We start from the raw sequence: 14,833 nt of genomic DNA, 5'->3' as shown, positions 1-14,833 counted from the left end.
AACAAAACGGTGGTGAACTGCGGTGGCTGGGGCGAGATCGGGACGGCGAGGGCGCGAGCTATGGTGGGAGTTGGGGTAGGGTTTTTGGGGGGTTCGGAAGACGAGATGCGTAGGTATTTATAGGACACGCTTTCGTGGAGGAGGGGCAGCTCGGGTTAGGGTTTTGGGAGCGCGGACGTCGAGGGCTGGCGAGATTCTAGCGCTGGTTGTTCGCGAGGAAGGAGATAACGCGGTGGGGTCCAGCGGTCAGAGGAGAAAAGAAGACAACGATAGAGAAAAAAAAAGAAAAAGAAAGAAAGAGATAGTTACGTGAGGGAGGAGTTACGTGAGATCTCTCTCACGAGCGTGCGCGAGGAGCGGCGCGGGCTGGCGGCCGGTGCGGGCGACTGGGCTGGCGCCTGGCTAGTGGGCTGCGGCCCGGGTGGCTAGGCTTGCTGGCCTGGCGCCCAGGCTTTTTTTTGAATTAGACAGAGGGAGGAAAAATATATAGGAGAATATATATATTTTTATATAGGACATATATATATATATCAAAATTCTCAGGGGAATTTATCCTACAACGTGGACATTTTTCCGGAGGCAAAACAGAAACTAAAAAAACAATTTCTGGAAATCCCAAATAAAATTCAAATTTGAATTCAAACTTTTTGGCAATACATTTATTCTGACATTTTTTTGGAGTGTCATGTTAGCTCCTCTCATACTTTTGATCAAGTATTTGTCAGGGATATTTGAAATAAATTTCGATGCCAAATCAAGTTCAAATTCACAACACAAACTCAACTGCCTCTGAAATTTTCAAATGCCACTCAATTTCAATCAAAATGCATAGATGCTTAGCTAATAATTGTAAAACATTCCAAATTGAAAATTTGGGATGTTACAAACCTACCCACCTTAAGATGAATCTCGCCCTCAAGATTCGGGTTGGCTAGCAAATAGGTGCGTGTGGTCTCGGCGGAGGTCTTCTTCTCGCTCCCAGGTGGCTTCCTCCTCGGAATGATGACTCCACAGAACCTTGCAAAACTTGATGATCTTGCTGCGGGTGACTCTGTCTCGAGAATTCGGACGGGTTTCTCCTTATAAGTCAGATCACTATCGAGCTGTATGGCCTCTAGGGGCACTGTGTCTCTCAACGGAATTTCGGCCATCTCAGCATGGCATTTCTTCAGTTGAGAAACATGGAAGACATCGTGAACTCCGGAAAATCCTTCCGGCAATTCCAGCTTGTAAGCGACTTCTCCTCTGCGTTCGAGGACTTTATAGGGGCCTATAAACCGGGGTGCTAACTTTCCTTTAACACCGAACCTCTTGATTCCTCGAAGTGGGGACACACGGAGATATGCTCGTCTCTAACTTCATACGTTATCTCCTTGCGTTTACTGTCGGCATAACTCTTCTGTCTCGACTGGGCGATCTTGAGTCTATCTCGAATCAGCTTGACCTTCTCTTCGGAGTCTCTGATAAGATCGGGACCAAAAAGTTTTCGGTCTCCAACACCATCCCACAGCAATGGTGTTCTACACCTCCTTCCGTATAGAACTTCGAAAGGGGCCATCTTCAGACTGGTCTGATAGCTGTTGTTGTACGAGTACTCTGCATATGGCAAGTTGTCATCCTAGCTAGACCCATAGTCTAGCGCACAGGCTCTCAACATGTCCTCCAAAATCTGGTTGACTCTCTCGGTCTGTCCATCTGTCTGCGGATGAAAAGCTGTACTGAACTCCAGCCTCGTTCCCAAAGTTTCATGCAACTGATTCCAAAACTTTGAGGTAAATTGTGTTCCTCTATCTGACACGATACTCCCCGGAACTCCATGCAGACATACGATCCTGGTCATGTATATCTTGGCTAACTTAGCGCTGGTATATGTGGCCTTCACGGGAATGAAATGAGCTACCTTGGTCAAGCGATCAACCACTACCCAGATAGAATCATAACCTGAACGGGTCCTCAGTAATCCTGTGATAAAATCCATTCCAAGCTTTTCCCATTTCCACTCGGGTATCGGCAAAGGTTGAAGTAACCCTGCCGGCTTCTGATGTTCTGCCTTTACTCGCTGACAAACATCGCATACTGCTACTTACTCGGCAATATCCTTCTTCATACCTGTCCACCAGAAACTTTCCTTCAAATCCAGATACAACTTGGTGTTGCCTGGGTGAATCGAGTATGGTGAATCATGGGCCTCCTAAAGAATTAACTTCCTGACCTCTGGGTCATTAGGCACATAGATGCGATCCTCAAACCATAAAGTTCCGTGCTCATCTTCACGAAAACCTTTCGCCTTTCCGTTACACATCTTTTCCTTTATCTCTGCAATTTCCTTGTCTGTCTTCTGGGCTTCACGGATTCTTTCGGTCAGAGTGGACTGTATATCCAAGGTGGTGACAAATCCTCTCGGTACTATCTCCAGTCGGAGCTCTCTGAGATCGTCGGCTAATTCCTGAGGTAATCCTCCAGCTATGAGGGTGTTCACATCACTTTTACGGCTCAAGGCATCTGCTACAACATTTTCCTTCCCTGGGTGATAATGCAATCTCATGTCATAGTCCTTGATAAATTCAAGCCATCTCCTCTGCCTGAGGTTCAATTCCTTCTACGTGAAAATATACTTCAGGCTCTTATGATCCGTGTAAACATCACAACTGTTTCCGACGAGGAAATGTCTCCAGGTCTTGAGTGCGTGCACTACGGCTGCTAACTCCAAATCGTGTGTGGCATAATTCATCTCGTGAGGTCGTAGCTGTATGGAGGTATAAGCTACAACTTTTCCTTCCTGCATGAGCACTCCTCTGAGTCCTTGACGAGATGCGTCACAATATACCTGGTAATCCTTGTGTATGTCTGGCAAAATTAGCACCGGGGCAGTAACCAAACGTTTCTTCAGCTCCTGAAAACTGGCTTCACAATCCTCGGTCCAAATGTACTTGGCTTCCTTCTTCAATAGCTCAGTCATGGGCTTGGCAATCTTGGAGAAATTCTCAATAAACCTCCGATAATATCCTGCGAGTCCGAGAAAACTGCGGATCTCCTTGACTGAGGTGGGGGACTGCTAGTTGGTGACCGATTCGACCTTGGTGGGGTCGACTGCTATTCCTTCTCCTGAAATAACATGTCCGAGGAATCTGACTTTCTTCAGCCAAAATTCACATTTGCTGAACTTGGCATATAACTGATGTTCCCGGAGCTTCTCCAGAACTAGACGCAGATGTTCCTTATGCTCTTCCTCGCTCTTGGAGAAAACCAATATGTCATCGATGAACACCACGACAAACTTGTCCAGATATTCCATAAATACCTTGTTCATCATGCTCATGAAATACGCAGGGGCATTAGTTAATCCGAATGACATGACGGTATACTCATATAAACCATACCTGGTGGTGAAAGCTGTTTTGGGTATATCCTGTTCAAGAATCTTCAACTGATGATACCCTGATCGAAGATCGATCTTGGAGAATACCTTGGCTCCAACTAGTTGATCAAATAAATCATTAATCATTGGTAGAGGGTACTTGTTCTTGATGGTCACATCGTTCAATGAACGATAATCCACAACCATTCTCAGGGTTCCATCCTTCTTCTCTACCAAAAGAACTGGGGCTCCCCAAGGTGACGAGCTTGGGCGAATATATCCTTTCTCCAATAGCTCCTTAATTTGCTTCTTGATCTCTTCCAAATCATTCGGGGGCATCCGATAGGGTCTCTTGGATATTGGGGCTGTGCCGGGCAATAACTCAATCAAAAACTCAATGTCTCTGTCCGGTGGCATTCCTGGTAATTCCTCTGGAAACACATCGGGAAAATCTTGCACTACGGGCACTTCCTCCTGAACAACACCCGTGAGGGAATTCACCCGATTCTTCACCGGTGTGCGTCTAGATACATACTTGATCCTTTTCTACTCCAGGGTGTGAGCAAAATCGTCTTGCGAGCACAATCGATGTTTCCTTCAAACTTGGTCAACCAATCCATGCCTAGAATTACATCCAAACTCTGGGATTCCAATACTATGAGGTCTGTGGGAAAATCATGGTTTCCGATGCTGAGGGTCGAATGACAGCCTAAGCCTGCCGTCATCTCTCCTCCTGGGGAAGTGACCTGAAGCGGGGTTCTAAGGGTTCTAGTGGGCAACCCGTACTTTTCCACAACTACCCTTGATATGAATGAATGCATTGCACCGGAATCAAAGAGTACCAATACTGGATGTGAATTTAATAAAAACTTACCAACCACAGTGTCTGGCTGATCATAGACGTCCTCGACGTCAAGGTGATTCACCTGAGCACGAGAAAAAGGGTTGGGCTTCTTTGTTGAGCTTCCATTGCCGTTGCCGTTTCCATTCCTCTGCTTGGCCTCCGGACAATCGGTGGCATAGTGTCCTGTCTTCTGGCACTTGAAACAGGTGATATGACTCAGATCCTTCTGAGCCGGAGCAGGACGGTGTTGGTTGCCATTGCCTCCATTGCCTGACTTGGAGTTGTTGTCGTGGTTGCGATTGTTCCCATTCCCTCCATGGTTATGTCCTCCATGATTATGTCCTCCATGGGTGTGATGGGTATGTCCTCCCGAGTATGGGGTATAGCGGGGCTTCTGCTGAGCTCCGGAGTTGTACTTTCCCTGGCCATATTTCCGCTTGCGGCTATCAATCTGTTGCTGCTTGCCTTCAAGTATGGTGGCCTTGTCTACCAGCTCCTGGTAGTTGTTGAAGGTAGCCACCATTAGCTGCATTCCTAGCTCATCATTGAGTCCCTCGAGAAACTTCTCTTGCTTTGCGGCATCTGTGGCCACATCATCTGGGGCATAGCGAGATAATTTGCTGAACTCATCCACGTACTGCCCCACAGTACGGTTCCCCTGGCATAAGTTGCGGAACTCACGCTTCTTCAGACTCATGGCTCCAGCTGAGACATGAGCGGTGCGGAAGGCCTGCTGGAACTCAGCCCATGTCACGGTGGCGGCCGGATAAGTGGCGGTGTAGTTCTCCCACCAAGAAGCTGCAGGTCCATCAAGCTGATGTGCGGCAAAGCGCACCTTCTCTGCATCTGTGCATCCAGCAGTGGCTAACTCCCTTCCGACCTTGCGGAGCCAATCATCGGCCACAATCGGCTCAGTGCTGCTAGAGAACACTGGCGGATTCAGCCTTAGGAAGCGGGTCAAGTTGTCAACAGGGGGTGGTGGCGGTGGATTGTTGTTGTTGTTGTTGTTGTTCTGGTTCTGGATGAGCATCTGCATCAGGGCATTCTGCTGCTGGATCAGCTGGGTGAGCTCCGGCGGAAAGTTGAAACCGGGGTCACGTCTCGGAGGCATCTGGTGTTTTGGAGTGGATGAGAAATTAGAATAGAACAAGGGTCTAATGAGAAAATAGCACTACCCATATGAATGCACAATTATAATCACACCAATCATTTATTCATTCATCTCAAACAAGGTTCAATCTGGGATTACAAAAAAATCTCACGACTAATCGAAAATAACGGCCTAACTGATCGACGAAAAAAATAAAGTAACATGGCGGTCGACTAAATGTCTTCATCAATTATTCTTGCGTCCTCCGGTGCGGCGTCCTCTGGTGCGGCGTCTCCTGTTGCGGCTTCCTTCGGTGGAGCTCTCTTCATAATCCTGGTCATTGCTCACGAGAGGTCCATCATCTCCACTCGGAAAAAGGTCTTCTCCCAGGTCTATCTTCTCCTCCGGTGTGGCAATATATTTATCCCGGACCTCGATTCTCTCCATAAAATCCTTGACTTCTTCTTCTTCATGTTCAAGGAAGTCCGCGCGTGCTTTCTCCTCCAGTTCCAGTTCACGGAACAACAACCTCCTGTGTACCTTCGAGTTTCGGCGCGTCTGGATTTACCGATTCCTGATGAGACTCTCCAAGTCTTGGACATATGAAAGAATGGAGTCGTCCTCTACAGTACGGATGATATCTCCATTCCTAGCTCTGCGAGAAATCATGGTGAGGTCTGATGGGTCGAGCTCGGCCCTGTACTCTTCTCGGAGATGTCCAAGTGCATGATAAATCGCCATGTCTCTTCCGAGGATCCAAGTGAAATCGGTAAACTCAAAGTCAATGGGCTCTGAATGTCCTCCGAAGGTCCTCCCTGGAATGTGCACCATAATCCTGTAGCGGGTATCCGTCGGAAGTGCATTGATAGGCTTCCCGGTGATTGAGGGCAGGGCAATCTTCAGCTTTTTCATTATCTGAACCAGCTTCTTGCCGAGAAGCATCGTCTCATCTGGCTGGCAAAACTCCGGTAGCAGAACTGGGGTGAACTCGGCGGCCATCTAGAATGTTGAAAATCGAAGAGAAGTCAGAAATGAACAGGGGAGAATTACGGAATGATAAGGACATAAAATAAAATAGTCTCTTCCTATGGCTTTCCAATCCTAGGGTTACGTCCTACGGTCAGCGTGTGCCTTGATACCATCTCTGTAACGACCCGACCCGAAATCGGTCAAGTCTCTGTGTAGCTGTACCATCCCAAGATCATGCTGGCACACACAGTACATTGATGTAAAGATTCAAAGTTCAATCACACCTGAATTTATTACACGATTCTCATATCGAGTCTTTATTACATCATAATAAATTCGGCCGAAGGCCAACTCATGAGAAATAAACTAAATAAAGCTGCGGAAGCGTAGACGAATAGCGAGTCCATCCGACTCCATAGGGCAATCGCCAAGCGTGGATCGTAGCCTCACTCCTGATCGGAAAATTCCTCTGCAACATAAGACGTTGCAGCCGTGTAGGTCAGCATTTTGAATATGCCGGCAAGTCATGAAGAGAGAACAACAATAAAATTTCTAATACTATATGCAATTTGGCTGTGGGGCTCTAAGTTTCATTGTTTTGCGCAAAAGCCGGTTTTTTCCTCCAACAAGGACTTGTTTGCAATTACTACAAAATGTTGGTAGTTATTGAGATGGTTCCGCCAACCAATGTCTGGTTCCCAATTATTAAATAACCTCCTCAATTAATTTATTAAGTTCAGTGTTGAGATATCCGAAATACTCCAATTCCAGAGGCTCATTTGTCCGTAACCGGGGACACGGCTAATCGATTAGGTTGTTACTCTGCAGAGGTTTGTGCACTTTACCCGCAAGAATCGTTCCCTCCTTTAAGTCTTCGCACTGCCTGGTGTTTGAAGACGGGACGAACGAAACAGGGTCTTCCGAAGAGTTCCTCTGGGCCACTGCCAGTGCCCATCCAATAATACCGTTCTTCTACATCTCGTAGCACCGTCCGGCCAGAGTCACGCCTAGGGTCGACCAAGCCAGAGCTAGCGACTCGTAATAGCAGGCTTCGCACTCCGGGAATTCTACCGAGTCAAAAAATAGCACAATATAACATAACAGCAAGTTGAAGTAAAACACCCACGTACTCAAACCAAAACCAAAGAAAAACTCGGAGAAAGCAAATCAAGGTTTTCATCATATCAAGCAACAACTAAGAAATAGTTTTACACAACTAAAACTTTTCTTAACAGAACCTAAGCATTGGTTTTGCTAACTAACAGAAGGGAAAACATCATACAAACTAGGAGCAAAAAGAATCACATCAAAAGCTATTATAGAACTCCTATTATGCCTAAAACAATCCTAGCAAAGAAAATAAAATAAAAGTTTTATTCTACTGTAAATAAAAGTTCATCCTCTGTAGCTACAGAAACTAATCTAAAATAAAATATAAAATAATAAAAATAAAATAATTTGCTAATTAGAACAGTAGGAAAACAGCAGTTAGCTAAATAAACAAGAAAAACTTGATTTTGACAAAAAAATAATTTTAATAAAGACAAACAAATACCCAAATAAATTCCTACTGCTAGGCAAGGTCAAAACAAAGCAGTGACAAAAAGAAACACTAAAAAAAAATCCTAACTCAATTTATAGCAGAAATACTAATCTGACTAAAACTAATATAAAACTATTTTTATAAACATAAATATGGCCGAATCTATTTTCCACAGAAACTATAGGAAATTTGCAAACTAGAGCAAAAAGAATCAACTAAAAATATTAAATAACCTAAAAGATATAGATTTTACAAAACTGAAACTTTTCTGTTCTAAAAACAGATACGAAAAAAAAACAGACAACGCTACTGGGCCTAGGGTGTTGGCGATCTGTAACTATTCTAAGCTCGGCCGAAACTAGCTAAACAGCGCTCGGGCGGAAGGAAACATACACGTGCGTTTTTTTTCCTTTAGAACAAAACCGATCTACAAATAAAAACCGTAATGGACCACAAATAAAAACCGTAACTACAACCGTTCTAATGAAAATAAAACGATCCACTACACCGATCTAATCTAACTTAACGATTCGATCTAAAAAAACAGAGGGGGTGCGCTCGCTTACAGAGAGGAAACGGGCGTGGTAGGGAAGGAGAGGCCGGTGGGCGGCAGGGGTCCGGTCGTCGGCGGCGTCGGCGAGGATGTCCAGGTGATGCGGGAGTTTGGGGGCGTCCGATTTTCTGTGGGTGGTGAGGCGAGGGGACGTCGGGGACGGCAGAGACGACGAGGACGAGGTGGCGGAGCTCGGTGCTCCGGCGGAGCACACGGGGTTGGGGGCGGCCTCTGTAGATGACGAAGACGAACAAAAACATGTCAAAAAGGTTTGTGAGGTCGGGCTAGACCGATAGCAGAGGTTAGAGAGGTTGGGGAGGCTCACCGGTGAAACAAAACGGCGGTGAACTGCGGTGGCTGGGGCGAGATCGGGACGGCGAGGGCGCGAGCTATGGTGGGAGTTGGGGTAGGATTTTTGGGGGGTTCGGAAGACGAGGTGCGTAGGTATTTATAGGACACGCTTTCGTGGAGGAGGGGCAGCTCGAGTTAGGGTTTTGGGAGCGCGGACGTCGAGGGCTGGCGAGATTCTGGCGCTGGTTGTTCGCGAGGAAGGAGATAACGCGGTGGGGTCCAGCGGTCAGAGGAGAAAAGAAGACAAGGAAAGAGAAAAAAAGAAAAAGAAAGAAAGAGATAGTTACATGAGGGAGGAGTTACGTGAGATCTCTCTCACGAGCGTGCGCGAGGAGCGGCGCTGGCTGGCGGCTTGTGCGGGCGACTGGGCTGGCGCCTGGCTAGTGGGTTGCGGCCCGGGTGGCTAGGCTTGCTGGCCTGGCGCCCGGCTTTTTTTTTTGAATTAGACAGAGGGAGGAAAAATATATAGGAGAATATATATATTTTTTATATAGGACATATATATATCAAAATCCTCACGGGAATTTATCCTACAACGTGGACATTTTTCCAGAGGCAAAACAAAAACTGAAAAAAACAATTTCTGGAAATCCCAAATAAAATTCAAATTTGAATTCAAACTTTTTGGCAATACATTTATTCTGACATTTTTTTGGAGTGTCATGTTAGCTCTTCTCATACTTTTGATCAAGTATTTGTCAGGGATATTTGAAATAAATTTCAATGCCAAATCAAGTTCAAATTCACAACACAAACTCAACTGCCTCTGAAATTGTCAAATGCCACTCAATTTCAATCAAAATGCATAGATGCTTAGCTAATAATTGTAAAACATTCCAAATTGAAAATTTGGGATGTTACAGACATCTTTTTTGGCTAAAGCGCCCGTTTAAACAAGATTGCTTAACTGCTCTTCGGTTACTCGAGAAGGAGCCCAATTGCACTCATAGACTTGCTTGGCCATGGCAATGGAAGTCTGAAACATGATTATTGCCGGTTTAAGATTCATAGTGGACAACTATACAGCGGTATAAGGATAACAAGCATATTGATAAACCGGATTTGGTTATTCATAAACCGGAATCTGACAATGGAAAAAGTGTAATGCATTGGCGGTTCAACAGGGGACTAATGGTATCTACTGGGTCATCATTTTGTATATGAAGTTAAACCGGCCAATCTGGTACTAAAGATGTATAAGTGAAGGGAAAAACAGGTTTCACAAGTTGGCATTATAATTTTGGATCTACCGCAGGTCAGAAAATGAAAATATATTCAGACCTAATTATTGGTACCGAAGTAGTTGATGAAGGTTCAGATGGGATTTTCCACTTAAACGAGATGCATGGATGGAAAAGAAGGGCTACGGCTATCGCCGTACTAGATAAATATCAAGGTCTGAATCAAAGAGCTAATGCACAACGACGAACGCCGACGAACACCGATGAACACTGAAACCCCAATGACAGATCTATGGCAGAAGGAAAGAAGGTTACCGATGTTGATGGAAGAGCGGAGAGGCGCCGCGATTCTCTGGTGCGTTCAGGGTGATGCAGCTGCCGGAGTTGAGGCAGAAGCGCAGGTCGACGGTGGCGGCGGAGCTCCAAAGGTCGGGCAGCGCGAGGAAGAAGACAATGTGAAGAGGCACGAGGGGGGAAAAGTGAAAAGAACTCCTCGGCCTTATTTATAAGGTGAATGGATAAGTGGCAGGTGCGAGAATTGAGGAGCCCGAAAAATGGGATATGAGGCTGAGTTGTCGCCTCAATTGTCGGAGGCTGGTTAATGACAGGTGACGTCACGGCGGTTTACCATGATCCTAGAAGATGATGTCACGGCGGTTTATAAGATTATGTGAAGATGTTGAAGAAGAAATTTTCTTAAGTATTGAGGATTGACATGAACCAGTTCAAATCAATCTGGGGCCTAATGTTGGGGATATTACCACTGGGCGTAAACTGGCCAGGAGAGGCCGGGTTAACCCCATAAGTAGTTCATCTGTATTTGAAGTCCATGAAGACAGACGGTGACGCTTCATGAAGGCCCAGGGCCCAAGGCCGGTTTAAGGCCTGTAGACATAAACCGGCATTGATATGTAAACTTGTGTTGTAAGATAGAAGTAGCAGAGACCGAGCCGGACACGATTATGAGCTGGCCTCGGGATTCTGTAAACCGACGGGCGTCAACCCATGTATATAAGGGGACGACCCGGCGGCGGTTCAAGGACAACAGACAATAACTCGAGACTCAGGCAAAGCGTATTCGCTCCCTGGTCATCGAAACCCCATCAATTCCACCACAACTAGACGTAGGCTTTTACCTTCATCGTAAGGGGCCGAACTAGTATAAAACTCTCTTGCGTCCCTTGTCCGCTTTAACCCCTTTAAGCTAACCCGTAGCGATGGCTCCACGACTAAGTCCTTTCTCTAGGACATCTGCCGTGACAAAACCACGACAGAGAGGGAGGCTCGCACGTGCCTAACCTAGCCGCACTACGGCCGTCGACACACGAGTCCGACGCAACACAAGGAACCGACTCTGGAGTGCCAAGATAAGTTTCACGCCCGGGTCGACCAAGCGCTACGGCATGGGATTCTCACTTGTTGCAGCCTTGTTACACCAATGTCGCCTCCCTTTCCTACCTCTCGGTGGCTGCTTGCGCGCTAAAGGGGACCTCTTGAGCATCGCGCCTCAGGAGCTCTTACTGGACCTCGGGCTGCTCACCTCCCTGCCTTGACCATGGCATCGCGACCTGGCGTACCAGCGACGGCTGCAGCCTGCCTGGGGACCGGGACCTGTCGGCGTAGAGCACCAAGCTGCCGCAGGGTTCGAAAGGGGAGACCGAGCCAAAACAAGACATGCGTTTGCAAATTTTCATAATAAGGATAATATCAACAAAAGACATTACAGACCCTTTACACGCCCCTGCGGGGTCCATCTCGATTCCTTGCAGGGAACAAAAGAAGGGAGTTTCTAGGAGCACTATCTACACGTGCCAGCGCGGCCAACGCCATCATCAACAGTGGGCCACGGGAGGCTAGCGCCAACCCCATCCAGATCAGCGACGGCGGCGGGCGGACGCTGCGGCCTTGCTCCAGGCGTGGCGAGAGCTCGAGGGCACGTAGCTGTCGTCGCTCTTCTCCGGGGTCTCATAGGGCTCAGGAGAGTCGCTGACTCCCAAGCGCCACCGCTACTGTTGGAGGAGCTGCTGGCGAAGCCAGCGGCAGGCTCGGCGATGGCCGCTGCACCGTCCCGACGACCCCCTCCGGGGCAGCACTCCAGGCGGCGGCCTTCCTCATCGAAGACCTTGAAGAACAGGGTGGAGGTGCCATCGTACTCAAAATGGATGGCGATGGCACCTTCCGAGCGACAGACTCGAGAAACCTCACCCCAGCCACGGGTCATGAAGATCTTGCCTGGGGAGACGACTTCAACCTCCGCTCCAGTCGTCGGGGCGTCGCAGTCGGCGTGCTGTAGCCAAAGCTCGAGGGGGGCCCTTGGCGGCATCTCGGCGGAAAGAACTGCGGAGAGCGAATCCAAGTGCGGGGAGGCATCGCCGCCCACATCACGAGTTCACTTGAGGAGTCTGCGGTGTGGGCTCCTGGGGCAATGGCGCGCGTCACCACGACGCGTCGACCATGGCCATAGCGTGGGCGGCGCCGCTCGCCGCCTCTCCCTCCAGAGCCCTCGGCTTGGGCGTACAGAGGCAGCAGGTACCCGGGAGGAGGCCACTTACACCAAGGCCTCGACACCTCCGGCCTCACGACTATGTTGCGGCGGTGGGCCAGCCTCTTCTTGGACGGAAGAGGCCCATGCCCTTCGCGGGGGTTTTTCCCTTCTCTACGGCCGAGAACCTCCGTATCGACGCCATGAGTGTCGCTGCTAGCGATGAAGCAAGGGAGAAGAAGCGAGCGGAGCAGGAAGGGATGAGCGACGGGGACTATGCCCCCTCCTCATTTATAGCGGGAGAAGGCCAACCGGCTATCCCCACGATCACAGGTAATGATGATTTTTCTCTGCATGCATCAGGGACTCGTCAAGTCGGGCAATTGCTGAGGCGGCGTGGGGAAGCGGGGACGCACACGTCCTATCAATCGCCATGCGTCAACCGAGGCCACAGGCTGTTGGGGCCCGCGGCGCTCCGCACTTGCCCCTTGGCTTCGCCTCGAAGCCAAGTCCGAGAGCGCCTTGGGCCCGGGGGCTACTTTCGGCATCCTTGGAATGGGGGTCCCCAGACTTGCCTACCTGTGGGCCATGGCGTGGCTCCACCAGCGGCCCTGTACGGCCCATCTTCACCAGCGAACATTCAAGACCCTCGCGAGGGGCCAAGCCTCGCGAGGCGGACGACGCAAGACCTCCTCGGGGGCGGCCTCACTAGGCTGGCTCGCGAGGGGCGGAGAGATCAAGGCAAGGGGCACCTCGCGAGGTTTCTGTGACGCAAGCCATGACAATTGGGGCCAGGCGGGTGCCAGCGCGCGTAGTGTCCTCATTTCCTCTTTGGTGCTAAAGAGGAAAGCGTAGGCGAGGAGTCCCGAGGAATCACGCAAAGGTTTCCATATCGGTGCAACGAGACCAAGACCAGCAGGACGGCAGGACGGAGATCACCGTGGAGCCCAAGACGGCGTCACCACCAGAGCTTTTGGCAGGCGAAGACCACCTTTAGTCAGGATTGAAAGAAGTATGCCCTAGAGGCAATAATAAAGTTATTATTTATTTCATCATATCATGATAAATGTTTATTATTCATGCTAGAATTGTATTAACCGGAAACATAATACATGTGTGAATACATAAACAAACATAGTGTCACTAGTATGTCTCTACTTGACTAGCTCGTTGATCAAAGATGGTTGAGTTTCCTAGCCAAAGACATGAGTTGTCATTTGATTAACGGGATCACATCATTAGGAGAATGATGTGATTGACTTGACCCATTCTGTTAGCTTAGCACTTGATCGTTTAGTTTACTGCTATTGCTTTCTTCATGACTTATACATGTTCCTATGACTATGAGATTATGCAACTCCCGATTACCGGAGGAACACTTTGTGTGCTACCAAACGTCACAATGTAACTGGGTGATTATAAAGGTGCTCTACAGGTGTCTCCGATGGTACTTGTTGAGTTGGCGTATTTCAAGATTAGGATTTGTCACTCCGATTGTCGGAGAGGTATCTCTGGGCCCTCTCGGTAATGCATATCACTATAAGCCTTGCAAGCAATGTGACTAATGAGTTAGTTGCGGGATGATGCATTACGTAACGAGTAAAGAGACTTGCCGGTAACGAGATTGAGCTAGGTATTGAGATACCGACGATCGAATCTCGGGCAAGTAACATACCGATGACAAAGGGAACAATGTATGTTGTTATGCGGTTTGACCGATAAAGATCTTCGTAGAATATGTGGGAGCCAATATGAGCATCCAGGTTCTGCTATTGGTTATTGACCGGAGACGTGTCTCGGTCAAGTCTACATAGTTCTCGAACCCGTAGGGTCCGCACGCTTAAAGTTCGGTGACGATCGATATTATGAGTTTTTGTGTTTTGATGTACCGAAGGTAGTTCGGAGTCCCGGATATGATCACGGACATGACGAGGAGTCTTGAAATGGTCTAGACATAAAGATCGATGTATTGGACGACTATGTTCGGATACCGGAAAGGTTCCGGAAGGTTTCGGACATATACGAGAGTACCAGGAGGTTACCGGAACCCCCCGGGGAGTTAATTGGGCCTCATGGGCCCTAGTGGGAGAAGAGGAGGGGCGGCCAAGGGCAGCCGGCGCCCCCTCCCCCTCTAGTCCGAATTGGACAAGGAGGGGGCGGCACCCCCCTTTCCTTCTCTTCCTCTCTCCCTTCCTTCTCCCCTCCTACTCCAACTAGGAACAGAGGGAGTCCTACTCCCGGTGGGAGTAGGACTCCCCCCTTGGTGCGCCATCCTCCTGGCCGGCCGCCTCCCCCTAGCTCCTTTATATATGGGGGCAGGGGGGCACCCCATAGACACACAAGTTGATCTGTTGATCTCTCCCAGCCGTGTGCGGTGCCCCCTCCACCATAATCCACCTCGGTCATATCATAGCGGTGCTTAGGCGAAGCCCTGCGTCGGTAGAAACATCATCACCGTCATC

The sequence above is a fragment of the Triticum aestivum genome, chromosome 1D, assembly GCF_018294505.1.
Source record: "Triticum aestivum cultivar Chinese Spring chromosome 1D, IWGSC CS RefSeq v2.1, whole genome shotgun sequence".
Classification (NCBI taxonomy): domain Eukaryota; kingdom Viridiplantae; phylum Streptophyta; class Magnoliopsida; order Poales; family Poaceae; genus Triticum; species Triticum aestivum.
Note: the sequence above shows the minus strand (reverse complement) of the source record.